General features: G+C 45.6%; 1 protein-coding gene across 2 annotated transcripts in view; it reads right to left on the minus strand.

Moving 5' to 3' along the window:
* FRMD4B (FERM domain containing 4B) overlaps positions 1–12,411 on the minus strand; it is a 105,885-nt gene extending 93,474 nt beyond the window's left edge. Inside the window, exon 1 of one of the 2 annotated variants that reach the window (XM_015875314.2) lies at positions 12,284–12,411. The gene's annotated coding sequence lies outside the window, so the exon portion shown is untranslated. Of the gene's footprint in view, positions 1–6,114; positions 6,212–12,283 lie in introns of those variants that run through there. The other variant, XM_015875312.2, reaches the window with a different exon arrangement.
* Positions 12,412–13,140: the final 729 nt, after the last annotated feature.

Raw genomic sequence — 13,140 nt, forward strand, 5'->3', positions numbered from 1 at the left:
AAGCATTTACAAACCACTGTTCTTCTTACAGTACAGTTACTTACAGTAATGTTATACAACTAGTGTGGTAAAGGTTAGAAAGACTTGTACTGCAGCACATCCTTTGAGTTGCCATGCTTCACCCTCCTGCTCCATACATGGCTTTCACATGTGGTGCACTTTATTGAAAGTATTAGCAAAACATCAGTAATTCTGAGTTTGCTTCCAACCAGGTTCAGGCGTCATTCCCACAAAGAAAGATATTTCCTTTGTATTAGGCACAGGAGGAAAATCAGTGTCAGAGTTAAATATGTTCAAATTGCTGAATCTACAATCTGGAGGGGATATTAGTTTGCTTTCTAAACTAGGAACATAAGTCTAGACTTAACAGAAAGTGCAAGGAGAGATTTGTCTTAGAACCAAAGGAAAGCAAGCAAGGAGAAAACCACCAAACCTTCATGCAATCACAGCCATCCCCATACATTAGGGACTCACTTTTGGAGCTGCTTCTCCAACTCCAGACTCATTTTCCTCCACTACTGCCTTTGGGTACAGACAACGTGATAGACCACGTCATAGCCTGTAATCTTATTCTCTTTTAAAATCTTTTGAGATTTCAGATGTTTTACCTTTAGGAACTGCTTTCTTTATAGCTTTGATTCAGACCAAGCTTTCTTGCACAACAGCTACCGAACATGTACATCTGCTTTCCATAACAGCCAAGAGGGATTCTTGAGACTGATGCAGCAACCGCGCTCCTATAACCTATGCATTTAGCACAGCAATGCCTCGAGAGGTATTATGTCACATAAAATCCATCAATATGCTATGATCTCAGCCTGAGGCTACATTACAGATGGCAACTGCCTTTCGCACAATGCCCGGCCAGGACCAGAGCAATGACCCTGGCAAGATGCTCTCCTCTTCCTTCCAGCTTTCTAGGCTCCTTCCCTCAAGCTCAATCTGCTTCCTGCTCTAAAGAATCCCCGTGTCCTTCTACCACGTTATCACCCTCCACCTCTCTGTTACCTGAGCCTTCAGCTAGCAAAGAAATGAGTAAATCAAGTACTACCATATGAAAGCACTCAGACTCTTTCCTCAGCAATAGACCATGCTGTGTTCTGTGGGCCAGGGCAGGCTGAGTCAAATGAACACACTTTCCAAAACATCCAATAATTATTATTACTTACAGACTTCCTTCTAAACAAGAGAAAATAGTTTCTCACCAAGAACACTTGTCATATGTCTCCCTCTAATTCTCTTAGGGCTTCTTAAGCAAGATGGAAAAAGGATGCACAAGTTTTTTTACTGATGCCCATTTAATCCACCCATTTAAAAACAATCAAAATACACCAAGAGGTTGTTACTAATGACACTGGGCTTCATTTTAAGGGGAAAAAAGGAAAACCAACTGGATGATCATCTATGAATAAAGCTGGAACACATGGGAACCGTTATTTCAGTACAACCATGCAACTCTACAGTTCTGAAGCACACCAGTAGAGTATCTGAAGGAAATTTTGAAGTAAAACTCCAGGCAAAACCCTGACCTAAAGATTCCAATTACTTTCAAGAGGGTTACCAAGATTTCACCATGGACTTGGTCTCATCATTGGATTTTCATACAGGATCTTTCAAAACTGAGACACCATGAAAGTTTTCTCTTTCTTGGAATATCTGTGGGGATGCAATAATTTCCCTGCTCTACAGATCATACAAAAAAAGTATCTTATTTTTTGCTTTGTTTCTGCTTTAAAGAACAGGGGAGTTGTTAGTAGTGCAATGCAAGGTAAGTTTGCTTCTTTCTAAAGCCATTTCTCCTGCATCTGGACCTGAAAAAAAATAAAGGATTAATTGCATGAAAGACATTCATCTATGGGGAGATCTACCAACCCATGGAATTCTCTTTCAAAGCAATTAAGCACAGCTCAAATATTAGCATGAGAAAAGCTGTAGGGCTGCACGTTTTGTACATGTTAGAAAGGGTTTGGTGTACCCATGTGCATCTACAAAGGCAGGGCTGCAAAACAGCATGGGCAGGCTGTGACAATTTGAACTGATGACTGCCAATCAATACCAGCTTACTGAGCACATGCACACCCTTCAGACCAACTGAGCAGTGGCTGAAAGGATTCTCCTGGCACGGTACCCAGACCACATCTCCAGCCACACCCAGCACTTACAGGATGCTGAGAATCCAGCTCCAAACTGGAGGTACATGCAATGACCAGCACCAACAGAGGAACAGAAGGACTTCGGTGCCACAGTTTTATGTATTTGAAGTTTTGGCATCTTTTGAGCAACCACTTCTGTAATGGTTTGGTAAACTGACCAACAACTCACAAGTTTCCTGCCACAGAACCGCTGCTTCTTCTGCATCTCTCTTTGTGCTGAAATCCCCTTCCTTGGCACTGAAGTTTTGACAGCTGCTGTAAAGCTGAAACTCATCTGCTCTAATTTCAGATGACCTACAAAGAGTTTATTCTCTAAACAAAGAAGCCATCACAACAGCAAATCCTTCCCCAGCTTTGCAGAAGATATCTCTGTAGGCAGGCTAAGCAAAACCAGAGGGCTAACTGAAATCACAGCTTGCATGTTTACTATGTGCAGTCTATGTCCTCCAGAAATCACAGCAGTTCTGGAGAACCCATATTTTGGTGGTTTGCTGTGTTGCTTTAAAAAGCAAAAGAAAACAAAAACCTGCTTTCTGTAACAGTCTTGTGGTTCAGCGCTATAGGTTATCAGTTGCTGAAAGCACTGATGCATTATGACTGAGTGCAAGAGGAAGACTTGATGTTTTCAAGTGGCTGCAACCAAACAACAGATTTGCCAATGGCTTTTCATTGTTTTGTTGGATACAAATTGCTTAGTCTGCTTAGAAAATAAACATACATGCTCTAAGCCAGCCAAGAAATTGCTCCTATACTAATCACTGTCATACAACACCAATGGTGAGGTCTACGAGATTAAGGCCATAGATCATTTACCAATAATGCCCAGCAACCTACTTACCGTGCTAAGCTCTAGACTTAATATTCTCAGCATAGTTTTAAATATGGACCATTCTTGCAGTGTATGGTACATTGCTGGTTTATCTGATGCCCAACTGCAAACGCAGAGGTGCCAGGCCTCAGTCTCCCGTCAAGCAGCCATTCCTGCCACTATACGGTGAGCTAACTTCTTTATCTAACTTCTAGTTAGGCTGCATAACACTACACCTAAATAAGAGATTGCTATTAAAGCTGGGCACAAACTGTTTCACCTGACAGTCAGTGCATGCAGCTCACTGAACCCCATAATACCCCACATATGGCAGGGGGTTGGAACTAAATGATTCCTATGATTCTGTGAATCCAGCATTTTATGCTACTCAGCTGGTCATGGCACCAAGACCCAGAGCCAGGTACACAGGGTGCTAAGCCAGAGCTGCCTTACTCTGCCCCAGACTGTGTGGCAGCACACCCAGGGCTAAGAACAAGGTTTCCCAAACACATTTCCCAGTTAACCACAACTCCCCAGTCCCTTTTGCTGCTCATTACATTCACGTAGCTGTTGCAAGAAGGGCAGAAAGCAAACAAAACACAACGCAGCCAATTTGTATGGAAAATCAATTTAGTTCAGACATCTCATTAACCTCCTAACCTGTTCATCTCCTAGCTTCAGTTTATACCACCACTTGCTTGCAAATACATCTGACTCATTGGCCTGCTATCCCATTGGAAGATGGAGCAGACACAGACAGTCTTCAGATTGCAGAGGACTGCATTCACCCACTTCCTCACACTCCCTTCCATCCTCCCTATCCTTCAAGATACACTAAGGAATACAGTGAGAAAATAGGATAGTGGATACAAGATCCTTGAAAATTACACAAGCCCTGCAGTGGGCCTCCCTTCACTCCCCTCTGCTGCTTTAATTATCAGAAACTAAGGGCAGACTTGCAGGTGTGGATGGGCATCAGGAAAATAAGTTACAGAATGTGTCATAGCACAAACCTACAAAGAGCAGCTTTTAGAGATGAGGCGCATTCACCACTCTTACTGCACAGAACAAGGCAGCAATTTCACTTCACCAGCCAGAAAATAACCCAGCTGCAGTGAGCACAAAGCCAACATCCCCAGCAGATCACAGAGAAGTGCTCACCTGCACATTAGACCTCAGGAATTCATTTATCTTGCCGTGTTTTCAAATTTATGGCATTCCAGGGCTTAATGGATTGAAAGGTTTCTGTACAATTGCTGCCTTTTGACTATGATGACATTATATATATCTAATGGACTGAAGTGCACTTTTGTAGTAAGTTTTTTTTTATGACATGTTCCATACATCAGAAGCAAACTAAGTTGATCGAGTCTGGCACAGGTGCACCCATGAAAGTCCAAGGAAATCAGCAAGACAAGTCTTGGCATAAAACAGACCAACCACTGAAGCCTATTCAGTTGCAGGGAATATAAATCTTGAAGGCAAGCATTGCTAACTCCTGCAGGATAAGCTTTTCTTTAAGAAAAGGGCAGCATAACTCAAGAAAGAGAGAACACAGATGAGAAGAGGCAAAAATCTCCTGGATGTATTCATTCCATCTCTGCGTGAACCAGGCACAAGCACAGCACTGCAGCCCTCCCCAGGAGGCAGAATAGATCTCTAGCTGCTCCAAGGTCTTACCTGTTACAGTCAGGTGAAAACTCATTAAAGGTTGGGCTACATCACAGTTGAGAGTCCCGCAAAAGTTACATCTGCTCTTTGCTTATAGGGTGGTGCCCTGGAAAAAGTCAAGAGGTCCTGCAGATGAAAGCCATCTGTAGGTCAGCACAGACACACAAACCCATCCAAATGGGCACGAGACCCAACCAGTATGATGCAGGAGCTGCAGATGGGACACCTTCAGACACAAGCTCCTCTTCTGACTTCCCTCTATGTCTCATCCAGTCCCAACAGGGGCACTGACTTTTCCCCCTTTAAGAATAAGGCATTTGATATGCTTCCAGCTACATTCAACACAGCTGTAGAGCACCTCATCTCACATATGAAGAAAAGGGAGCAGTATGGTCAAAATTAAAGCCTTAAGTTATTTCACATCATTAATAGTGGAGTTAGGAAGCCCAGTTTACAAGCACAGTGTGTTATATAAACAGACCCAAGGCACTGCAGAGGCCACCAGTAATCTCCTCCTGACCATGTAGCAGCTTCTAAATGAAGATGATTTCAACACAGTTTAAACCTCTTCATGGGCAATTGGAGTCAAATTGAATCAAGGCTGCTGCACTTTCCACAGAGAAAAAAGGAAGATTTGCTCAAGTAGGAAGCTCTGGACTCTAACTCTCTCCGGGGGGGGCGGGGGGGTGGAGACTGATGAGTAGGGCGACAACACATGTCAGGAGGGCTTCTGTGCTGAGAACCTGCAGTGAGGGCTGGAGGAAGAGCGAGGCAAGAGGAAGCGCATCAAGAACAATACAGGGAAAGGGGCTATTCTAGGAGAGGGCAGGAAGCAGGGCAAGCCAGGAAGGCAGCCACGGGTAACACAAGCAGAGGAAGCCAACGGCAGGAACGTATTTCTGTCCAAACGTGCCCTCACACAGGCTGACGAGCCATGTGCCGGGCATAAACACAGGGCTGCAACTCCTTTCTTTTAAAAGGAAGGGCAGGCACGGGGCAATGCAGAATGACAGCTCAGCGTGTCCCATCCCGCTCCGCAGACTGTAAGTTAGCGTGGGAATATTTCTCAGACCACAAGTGAACAAACGGAGCTCATTGTCTGGCAGCGAGTAAATATTTGCTAGCAGCTAAGCCGAGAGTGAAATTACGGCAGCGACGCTAAATTTTTCATCATTCTCGGTAAGGAACCCAATGCTCCCGTGCCCATCCAGATGTGCATCCCGTGACCCATCACTCCACCGGGATCCAGCGCTCCACGTAACGCCGAACTCAGGCTGCGGGAGGAACCGCCGGGCAGCGATATCTCCCCGCACCTCTTGCCCCGCTCCGGCCGGGCGTGGCAGTGGAGCAGCCCCACGCACGGGGATCCGCAGCCCCGCGGGGGCACCGCTCTGCACCGCACCCCGTGCAGCCGCCGCCCCAGCTCCCCGCTCCGAGGGGCTCCGCGGGGCACCCACCACCCCGCTCGCCGTCCTCCCTTACCTTGGCTCCGGCGGGGCTCAGCGTACGGGGGCGGCCGGAGGAGCCCAGCCCGGCCCCGCCGCTCCCCTCGCATCCACAGCCGGGCCGCCCTCCCTGCGGCGACTGCTACCGGGGGCCGGGCTTAGCGCCGAGCCCTCCGCCCCCGCCTCGGGGTGGGTGGGTGTTGGAGGGGGCCGGATCCGGCACGGAGCCGCAGCCGATGCTCAGGGCATGCTTACGGCCCCGCCCGCACTGAGCCCCTCAGCCCCCAGGCACGGCCCCGCTTCCAGCCCCTAGGGGTCACCCCTCGCCCCTCCGCCGTACCCCCTTTCCAGTAGACGTGCCACCTCTTGGCTGCACGGCTTTCTAAAGGACAATGGGATTTGCCTAAATCCAGCCGTATCGGTTCAGAAGGGCCCTTTGTCATCCTGGCGGTGCGAGACAATGAGACGTGCCACACTGTGCTAGTGATACAGCTTCTCGTCGCCCAATGGAAATTTGCTGCCCAAGGTGCAGTAGTGATAGCAGCCTGGATGCTGTTTGGGGGTTGTCAGATAACACATAGGGCTGGATAATAGACCAGAAAGCAGACTTCATCCTGGAAAGGAGCAGCACCACAGCAAGGTCTATGATTGTAAGTCCCACCTATTCCACAAAGGAAACCATTGCAACTAAAGTGTAGCATTTTTTGGTGAATCAACACCAATATTTGATCACAAAGAACATGCAACTGTTTTTCCAGAAACAATACGAATGACTGCGAGTTCACAGAGACAAAATTAAGAGGACCTCAGGATGCTCCTAGGAAAATCTGGCCATTTTCATCTTAAAATTCACCATTAGTATGAAACAACAGTGATTAGTCCCAGCTTCCCACTGGTCACACTTACAGACTGCAGTACCCAACTACTTGGTGCCTCACTAAAGCAGAGGAAGAAACACAGCTTATGTGGCTTACAGGTTTGGCATATATTCCCATCTACACTCACACAGTGTACTCCTCAGCACTACTGCATCCATTCCAGGCCTGTAGTGATCTGCTCATGCTTTCCTGGTACACACTGCACCAGTCACACTGGTGCTGCTCACCAAACTCATCCTCTCTTCAGTTCTCCATATACCCACAGGTCTCCTTGTCTGATTCTTACCACTATCTGCCTTCCCTGGCTTTTAATTCCTTCTCTTTGCCCAGGGTCCTGCTTTGAGGACCCAGAAGTGCTCCAAGATAAGTTTCCTGTTGCTGTGAATGTGGCAACACCCACCTTTCCCTCTCCAAGCAGCCATGAGCTGTCACCATCTAAAGTTTTCCTCTTCCTTATACCCTGCACCTCCACATTTACCACTATATCAGCAGCCTCATCCCCACCCAATTTCCAGACAACCACCCACCCCAGCAGGCTCCATACTGGGGAACATGAACAACTACTGCTCAGTCTCCCTAAAAGATTGTTCACAAGTAATTCTAACACTACTTATTTCAGCCAGTGGAGTTCACCACACCCACCTTTCCACACACAGTGCTTTATTAGGGGAAATCACACTGATATTTTGATGTGATGTATGCATCCATTTGCCTCCCACAAATAATCCTAAATCAATGTCTAGGGAGAGTAGTGAGCTCCCTTTGAAGAAAGAAGGTCAGCCAATATGCATAGTAGATGGAATAAATGCTGTTTATCTGCTTTATAGCAATACTATAATGAAATCAAAGGCTTGCAGGAGACAAACAAGTGTATGCAGAAAGCAAGTAATAGCAGTACATGATAGAAGGGAAGATCTGGTGTGATGAAGGCTGGCAGGGAGAAGCTTCAGCCATGCAGCCCCTCCTGGCTTTGCACTTGATCTCAAGAGGTAGGGCCAGTCTGCTACAAGACCCTGAATTACCACCACCAGAACATTATTTTCTGGGTATCAGCTTCATAAGAATCTAAAGTCTGAGTTAAATATCTAAAGCAGGTTGGGTTAAAGATCTCAGCAAAAAGAAGTTACTACATTTGTGCTTCTTTCCTCGTCTGGAGGGCAGATTGTGGCACTGACCACAGCTTTTTGCAGAATCCTTTTATAGCAAAGGAGGAATATTAATGTTTTAAAATGTACTTTGCCTCTCTGCTGAGATCTGTCAGGGATGTTAATCTGTACAAACTGCCAGAGTGGGTAACATTTATTATTCAGAATGAAGAACACTATGCCAGGCTAAATGGGCTTCTAGTCTAACTCACTGCAGCATTATTTTGGGAGACACCACTAAAGACACAGGCTGTTTGTGGAGTCTGGCACTGACATTATACACTGATCTTGACATGAGCATCGCTGGAGCAATGGCAGGGCAGACTTCAGGCTGTATTTCATACCCTCTGCACAGCAGCTCTTCATCCAGCTGTGCCAGCTGCACCTGCCCAGGCTTTGGTGGAAAAGCTGAAATTCAGGCTGAGGCCAAAACCCCTTTTCCAGGTTCTTCAAGAGGATGAAAAAGATGGTCTCCCCAGCAATAAACCAGTTGATGTGGCTAGAGGTGCCTTCTCTGCAGTTCATCCAGTAGAACAGAGCAAAGTCGGCCAGTACAGCTCAAAAAGCTTTTGTTGCTCCATCCAGCTAAGCTGGCTAATTTGGTGCTGGAGCAGGAAACTCCAGAAGAGAATGATGGCAAACCACTTGGAAACGATTCAGAGTCACTTTGCAAGCAAGGTGGAGGATCAGAGATGTGCCTACACCTTTGCAGTGAGGGCACTCAGGATGCCAGAAACAATCCAAGATGGACCACAGTCAATGCCAAACCCCTACTGTAGGCTCACATAAGCTCTAGAAGTGCCACAAGTCAGCTGTCAACTATAATCAAGATTGTGCTGGGCACCCTCATATGTAAAGGGTGCTCAATTCTGAGAAATATTTGGGATGCTCCTGTGTGAAATGCTCTCTCAGTTATAAATTCTCCCCTATCAGAACACCTCAGCTGAGCTGGACAGAAATATCTTGACAACAAACATTCCTCCTGTGCAAAGCAGCTTCCCATGTTGTTACTCTGATTTTGCTTCATGAAATCTGACATGGACCACAGCCTGTAGGGCTCCATAAGGCAATCTCATGAGCAGAACCTTCCAAGAGAAAAGAAAGCTGTAGTCCCTTTTCTCTTCCCTGATTTCCTTCTCCCTTCCTTTGCTTCCCAAAGCAGCCTGGGGTCTGTGCCTCATCACAGCCTTTCTCAAGGCAGCACCTCTTTGTACGGCTTGGAGTGTGTGTTTTAAATGAAGGGGAGGACATGGGCTTGCTGGCCTTCCTGCATCTGATTTCAGACTCATCTCAAGTGTGCCTTATATGTTGAATAATCATCTTTAGTGTATTTTTAGAATAGGAAATGAGGTAAATAAAAATATGGAAAGAGTCAAATGATGTAATTTACCTTAACTGCCAAAACACACAAACTATTGTTATAAAAATACAACAGCAGACCTGAGCCCTGAGAAACTCCTAAAAAATCAACATTTAGATGCCAGGACTGAAGTCCAAGGTTCACATTCAGCAGATACATTAATACATGCTTAACTTCAGCTTTTAGTGGGGCTCCTGGGGTATCACCAGGGCACTAGCAAACTCCAGATGTAAGCAGCCTTCTTGTGTCTGCCAATGTTATAAAGCCTGGCTGTGTTGAAATGCCTCCCTCCACTTCTACATCACAACCTCAAAATCAATACAGTTTTGCTTAAATAGGCAACAACAACAAAAAGAATAATAAGGTTACTAATTAAGTCCCACAGTAAATCTCTTAAATACTGCTGCACCATCTTCAGCTTTCCTTCAACCACATTTCAAACATGTTTGCGAGCTGACAAACTTCTAAAATACTATAAAGGTAATTAGAAATGGTAATCATTGTAAAATCCATTTGTGTTAATCTGCTGATTTCTACATGTAGAAGTCTGATGCTTATACACGCCAATTGTAGGCAGCTCTCAGCCACAGAACAGAGCCAAGCAAGCAATTACCCAGAAGTTGCACAAAACAGGACCCCATGTGGTTAAACTGTAGCTTCAGTAAAGACATTCCTCATCTTCAAAGACATTTAACTGGAGTCTGAAGTCCATCTTATCTCTCTCTCAGAGGCCAAATTTTATTAAATTTAAGGCCACAATTGCATCTCTTCCCCCCTTATTAGGTGAGATTTGGTGAAAGTACTCTACTTTTCTGTTCTTCATCTAGGTTAACTTCGCTGCCAACTTGAAGGGCCTGAAATTAGATGAGTGAACCTGAGCTTTATTCAAGTTATCTCCCTGCACCTCTGCTCCAAGCTGGCCCTTATCTATTCCACCTCCCCATATGGTTCACTTTGATGAGATGCTGTCTCCTACACACAGACTGGCGCTACAAGTGAGCTCAGATTGTGGATGAAGCATGCAACAGGAGTTGGAAGAGGTTCCTCAGTGTTCTTATACACAAGGCAGCTCCACAGGCTAACAAGAAATACACATCCAGGCGCTACACGTCCTCTCAAAGGCTTATTCATACTCAGCTGCAAGATAAAACAAGTTGAAGGTGCACATGTTTTTCCTTATCACAAAAACTAAGTTCTCTCAGAACCGATGGCAATTTCCTTGGCTGATAGCACAATCTGCTGGGCTTTTATTGCATTTCATGTCCTGATTCATTATAAACTACATCTATTGTTTCCTTAGAATTAAAGGTGCTACATACTCCAGAGTAACTCATCACAATCATTCAGTCCAACTGCCCAGCAAGAGAAGGGCTACTTCTACTTATTTCTGTCCTCCTATATCAGAAGGAGAGATTGAAGCAACTTTCCTTGTAACCCCAGGCGCACTTGATAGCCATGAACCAGAAGCACAGCTTCTCTGCTGTCATTCATAACTTGATTGCTACACATGCGTTTGATGTGAGGGCTTTTTGTTTTGCTTTCTGACCAGCCAGTCTAGGGAGACACATTACATTAAGATGGAAAATAGCATAACACTGGAGGCATTTAACCAGCTAAAAATACCATGGGAGGGTCAATGGACATAATTCTGACAAACAGGGTCCTATTTGTTGGATCCTGTTTATTTGATTGTAAGAGGTGAAACTGCTCCAAAGGCAACATTCCAATTCTGTTATGCTGGTGTCAAGGAGAAATAATGACCTTCAGCCCACAAGATTTGCTGTGTTTCCTCCCCAGTACAGACTAGATCAGACACTGAGCCATCTAAGATGAAGTTACTGATTTGCCATTAATGCTCTCAACCTCCAGAGTGCCCTTCATGGGTACAATGAAACATGACGAAGTGGTGAACTACATGATTATACTCATTGAGAGCCTTGGCCTCTCTCTGTATCAGAAGATGGAGCCTACAAACATGCCACCATGAGACTTCTCTGTGATTCAAAGGAGAAGGTCGTGTAATTCCATAAAGTTAAAAATCTTGGGTTAAATACGCCCCCCCCCAAAAAAAAAAAAAACCAAAAATAGCAATGATACAGGAATAGGAATGATACAAAGATGGTAATAAAGATGGTAACAGATATTCAAAAGGTTATTTATGAGGAAAAACTCACCAACATGGATGCCTTCACTGGGAAATGCTGATGCAATCTCCACCAAGGAACAATCTCCAAGAGATGCTGCCTTAGTGGTGGTCAGCCCTTAAATGAGGAGGTGGAGTCGAGCTCCACCCCTTCCAGGAGCACAGCTAAATTACTCTCACCTGTGCTCCCACAGGTGACCCAACACTTGCCTCAGCTGATTAATCAGAGGTTCAGGCTGTGATTACTGATTTCCCATACAATGAGCATGGCAAAGCTCATCTTCAAGGATAGTAGAAATTACCATGGCAAAACTCATCATTTAAGCCATATTTTAATAGCATATTTACCTTGTGATTTAAAACACCTGCATGGCAACTATATCCCAGTGAAAATACATTGGTATAAGTCTCACTAAAGACACTGCTAGTCACAGGCTTGGCTGAACTCCATCACAACTCCAGTCTCTGCTCAGTAGCCACAAATACATCCTCAAAGCCTCATTTGTACAGTGCAGTAATAGCAAAATTACTTTGTAGGGTGTAAAAAACAGGTGAGGAAAGCATTTGCCATAGAGAAACAGGATGTGGTAGATCTTACCTCTTGCAGAGCCACACAGGAGATGGGGCCAGCTGTTCCCAAAAGGGCAGGGACTCAGAAGTCAGGGCTCACCTTGACGTACCTGAGCTAAAGAGTCCCAAAGGTGGTGGTAGGCTTCAGCCAGGAGCCTGTGCTGACAGGATAATCCATGGAGTACCTGCCCACAGTCAGGCAGAGAGCTCAGCCTGTGAGTCAGTGAGGCTCACAGCCAGGCATAGACAGAGCTTGTGCTCTTCCAACCCAGCTCAGAAAAGGGCTGAAGGTTTTCCCCTAACCTTAAATGGGCTCTTTGGGAGTGGCAGGAGAGCCAGGTGAGGGCAGTCAGGGCCATTAAGGCTTAGCAGGGCCTCTGGACCTTAACAGCAACCCCTTCAGGTCTGCCTCTGATAACGTTATGCAATTGTTTTAAGAACTGTTCCACAGTTAGAACAAAACCTGTGCTTTCTGTGGACGTTCATCTCTGCAGCACAATAGCTTTCAGGTTTAAGGAGGTCAGAAAAGGCAGGGAGGATTTAGATGATACCAAGGGTGTCTGTACATGAGTGATGGAGGGGGACAAGAGGCCACATCAAGAAAAATACCCTAAAGCCACCTATGGCTTTCAAACCTTTGGCTTCGTGCAGTGTAATTGCCTCACAGAGCAAAGGTTTTACAGTGAGGCTGCTTGGCAAGCAGTATGCCTGGTTTTTTTCTTGTACTTTAGTTTAAAACCAGAGGAAAGGGGATTTTGCAGCCTGCGGAGAGTAGCACAGAAGGCCAAGTTCATTTGATTTTTATGACTAGAAGGGCCCCAGCCTTAACATCTGTTTGTAGTGTGCAAACAAACAAACAAACAAAATCTCTCATTAGACCTCAGTAAGTAGGGGCTTCCAGAAGCTACCCACAAGCAGCTGCCACATGGAAACCCAAGCAACCCGGGCTCCTACACAAGCTGCTGCA

Source organism: Coturnix japonica, chromosome 12, assembly GCF_001577835.2.
Source record: "Coturnix japonica isolate 7356 chromosome 12, Coturnix japonica 2.1, whole genome shotgun sequence".
NCBI lineage: Eukaryota > Metazoa > Chordata > Aves > Galliformes > Phasianidae > Coturnix > Coturnix japonica.